Consider the following 4,712-nt stretch of genomic DNA (forward strand, 5'->3'; position numbering starts at 1 on the left):
ATCATTGACCTGCTCAATACAGTTACTCAGCGCCTGTATGGGATCATAGTCCCCTGGTGAAATGGTTATGTAAATCTGTGTGTCATCTGCATAATTATAGTAACATATTTTGTTGTTTTTCATAATCTGAGCCAGTGGAAGCATGTAAATTTTTAACAAAAGAGGTCCCAGAATGGAGCCTTGGGGAACTCCACATGTCATTTTTGTCAGCTCAGATGTGTGATTACCTATAGACACAAAGTAGTCCCAGTCCTTTAAGTAGGATTCAAACCAGTTTAATACTGTGCCAGAAAGTCCAACCCAGTTTTCAAGGCTGTCTAGTAGCAGCACTGAGATCCAATAATACTAAGACTGAAATTCTGCCACTGTCAGTGTTTAAATGGATGTCATTGAAGACCTTAACAAGAGCCGTCTCAGTGCTGTGGCGTGGTCGAAAACCTGACTGGAAGACATCAAAACAGTTAAGCTGTTGAAAAACAGCCTTTTCAATGATTTTACTTAAAAATGGGAGATTTTATATGGGCCTATAATTGCTCATTAGTGAACTGTCTAGATTGCTCTTTTTTAAGAGTGGCTTAATGACTGCAGTTTTCAGGGCCTGAGGGAAAAAACCTGAGAGGAGAGACATGTTGACAATTGTAGTAAATCTGAGGCCATGCATTTAGACACGTTTTTTTAAAAAACCTGTTGGCAGAATATCAAGGCAGCATGAGGAGGATTTCAGATGTTGTATTATGTCCTCCAGGTTTTTATGGTTAATAGAATCAAATTGTCTCATGCTATACGACTTGTTTTTGAGTGGACACAGGGACAAGACATATCCTGTTACTGACATGGAGGCACTGATTGCTTGTCTCATTGTTTGAATTTTGTCTGTGAAGAAGGAAGCAAATTCATTGCAGGCCCTGGTGGATAGAAGTTCAGAGGCTACAGACACAGGAGGGTTGGTTAGCCTGTCGACAGTAGCAAACAGGGCACGTGCATTATTAGTGTTTTTGGTGATGTCAGAGAAGAAGGACCGCCTTGCATTTCTCAGCTCTAAATTATAAATGTGAAGTCTCTCTTTATAGATGTCATGATGAACCTGGAGATTTGTTTTCCGCCACCTGCGTTCAGCTTTTCGACGCTCTCTTTTTTGAGTTCTAACTAGCGTGGCATTTCTCCATGGAGATCTTCTCTTACCAGAGACCATCTTCACCTTGGCTGGTGCAACGGCATCAATAACATTTGTAATTTAGATCTGAAATTATCTACAAGCTCATTGACTGAGACCCGTGAGAGGGCGGGTTGGGCGCTGTATTTGTGACACGTGTCAAACCTGGAGGACTTAGAACCAGTGGTGGAGGTGGACGAGGGGTGAGGGGGGTTTAGGGTGGAGAAAATGGGAGTGGAGCGAGGGAAGATGCAGGGAGTAAATTTGGTCCCAGCTCTAAACAGGTCTTCCATGATCAGTGAAGTCCAACAGGGGGGAGAGGGGAGAAAGGGTGTCTGGAGATAAGCGTGACCTAGATGGGGATTGTGGGGGGTAGAGATGTTGACTCCTCACTGTTGGTTTTCAGTGAGGGAGGTGGAGACTCTTCCTCTTGGCTCAGTTGTCTCCCGTGATCAGAGTTCTCTTCCGGTGGGGCTTGAGGTGGCTCTCCTTCAAGGTTTCTGGTGTGTTGTGTTATGTCTTCTTCTTGTTTTGATTCCTCTTGTCTCTTGTCCTTGGCAGAGGAAACAGATGAGTGACGCAGAAAGTAAAACAGGTTGGAGCTGAACAATTTTACTCCTGACATGTTAAGGTGAAGTCCATCTGCCTTAAAAAGATGTCTGCGGTCCCACAGAAAGTAAAAGTTTTCAATTAAATGCACTGAATGGACAGTACATGCCATTTAGAGCCACGTGTTCAATGCCATCAATCTGCTGAATCTCTCAGCTCCTCTTCGGATTGGCGGTATAGGGCCACTGATAAACACCTCAGCATTCAAAGAGCTGATTGTGTTCAACAGATTATTAAAGTCCTCTTTCAACACTTCAGACTGTTGCTTCACAACATCATTGGTCCCGATGTGCAGTATGATGTTTTTCACAGTAGGATGTTCAGCCACGATATGCAGGATTCTTTCTGCCAAGTCAGACACCATATCCTAAAACAGAGTATTTTGGTCTTACTGCACATGCTTCTTACATCGTTTACAGCAGTGTCACCCACAATCAGAGTTTGAGGCCCAGTCGTTAGCTTTCCCTGCAGCCTTTTACTTTCTGACTTACTCTCAGTCCTTACCATTCTGTGTGAGGACAGGAGGTTATCCAGGTCATCAGACGGAGATCCAGGGTCCTGCAATAGTGGTGAAAATCTCGGTTGTTGGGGAGGTTTGTTGCTAACTCTCCCTTTCACAGCTGTCCACGGCTTATGATGTACAGATTTTAATTTGGAAGTTGTAAAATGTTGTCTTAAAGTGCATTAGAGCTATTGGAGTTTTTTCTACCATGCTGAAAACTCCCTGATGCTATCGTGGTTTCTGTCAGGGTGCCGGGTTTCCCCTTTCTGGTCTAATATAATGATTTTACAATGAAGTGCAACACGTCACAAAACTCACTGTTCAAAGTGATCTGTGGTTTTGTTAGAGTAAAAAATGTTTTAAATGCACTCTTTTCACTGCAACTCTGCATCCCGATGTAACGTTACGTATTTGTTACTTTAAAAAGTGACAGCTGCAGTCAAACTGTTTCTCATACTGTTCAACATTGCGATCAATCTGCTGTTCACCTGCATGCCAAACCATGTGGATCATGGATTCTGCAATCCCTTGGCTCACTATTATGGATGGCAGTGGAATCAGTGGATGATCACAGCCCCTATGTGTTCACATGAGGAAAGTTTAAGATCAGCTGTTAGTGTAAATATATTGCACCATGTTATTTTAGTTAAATAAGAAAAAGTAGCCAATTAATACATTCAAGTTCTGAAATTTGGGATTTTCAGTAGAAATAACTTTCCAAACATCCCCCTCTGTGTTTTCACCCTGGTTACTATGTTCAATGAAACTGGTGTTTGTTCTCCTTCTGGGGTGTTTCTGAAAAATCTGGAAATTAGACAAACCGGACCTTTTGCCTCCTGTACCCACATGTAGACGTCTGTCATAGAGCCCTTCAGGCCAAACAGAGTCCAGAGCTTCCGTGTTTCTTATTCAAGTCACCGTCAAAGTTAATGTTGCAGTTAAGCTTGGTGAAGCTCTGCGGTGCCCTGCATGTTACCCATCCACAGAGGAAGGAATTGCTTTGGTGTTGCTAGCTGTTAGCTTGTGGATGGAGCGAGGCGGTGAAGAACTCTTTAGTTGGAGTGTTTGATCTGCATCAGGATGCAGATCAGAGGGTCTGGCCACTCGGTCAGAGTTAACTGAACTGGGTTTAGGGGTCCGGTCTGAGCAGGCCAAGCTGGGAGGCCGCTGCACTGTCGAGACGGGGCAGTGTCCTCCGAAGAGGATCCAGGCCAAGAGAGAGAACAGGCCTAGTGTTGGGGTCTTAGTTCACAGGTCATTGACCAATCAAGGCTGCAGCTGGGTCTGTTCACATGTCTGCGTGACTTTTTGGAGGATCCTGGGAAACTGAGTTCAATGACTCGTATGACAAAAGTTCAGTTAAGATCACAATTGACAGCTTCAACTTTATGAGGTTCCTGTGATCCCAATGAGGCCATGATGAATTCCTCTGGCCCAGCTGTGAGTAGGATTCAGTTTGTTCTGTTATAGTTATTTTTCGGGACATGCAGTGTGGGTGCGGGGCAGGGCTGTGCTCCGGTTTGTTCTGGGTTTGTGCCTGGAGTTCTCGGCCCTTGACGGGTGGGTGGGTTGTTGGTGGCATGCAGCTGAGCTAGATGATTTTGCCTCGTTGCTGGTTTGGCTGGTGTTGCATGGCGGCCGGGGGGCGCGCTGGGCATGGGGGATGTCGGCTGGCGCCGGCGGCCTTATTTTTTTCCGGCGGTTGGGGGGACGGCGGACTTTTATTGGCGGGTGCACAGTGACCTGTGCAGCGCGTTTGCTGCCGGGCTGGGACTTGCTGCTGGTGTTTCTCTCCGCTGGCTTTCGCTGTCGTGTTGTTCCGTTTGCTCTCTCTCGTTTGCCCGACCTCGCACGCGGGATTCGCGGGGGGCTGCTGGGCATGGGTGTCGCCGTGCTCGCGCAGTGTGCGCGTTGGGCTCGTCACTTGTGCATTGGTGTTGATGATTGCGTGGCATTTGGGCATTTTGGTTGTTTGCTGCGCGGCGGTGGGGTGCTGGGTGGGGGGGGAGCACTGGTCGGTCCGGGCACTGCTCTTCCGCAGGTTAAGCTTTTTGCGTTCCGTCGGCATTACGTTGTCAACTGGCATTTGCGTCGGGGTCTTCTGCGTTTGCATCGCGGTGCATCTGGGAGTCTTTGTTTTGTTTTTTTTATTTTTGTTTTTTATTTATTCTTTTTCTTTCCTCCACCCCTATTGGCTACTGGGGTTCTTGCCTGCCTGTTACAGTCGTGGCGTCTCTCTCTAACAACTACATTCTTTAACAGGCTTATGCGCACACACACATACAGACACATTCACCCACACAGACACAAACAAACTGAGGTTGTCCCTGGTAGAATTATTCCTGATGCTTTTCTTTCAGTTACTTATTTAAATTAATTATTATTCCAGCTCTCGTGGCTGTGTTGTGTTGCTTATTTAGTGTGTGTGACTGTTTCTTGTTTTCATTG

The sequence above is a fragment of the Micropterus dolomieu genome, linkage group LG13, assembly GCF_021292245.1.
Source record: "Micropterus dolomieu isolate WLL.071019.BEF.003 ecotype Adirondacks linkage group LG13, ASM2129224v1, whole genome shotgun sequence".
NCBI lineage: Eukaryota > Metazoa > Chordata > Actinopteri > Centrarchiformes > Centrarchidae > Micropterus > Micropterus dolomieu.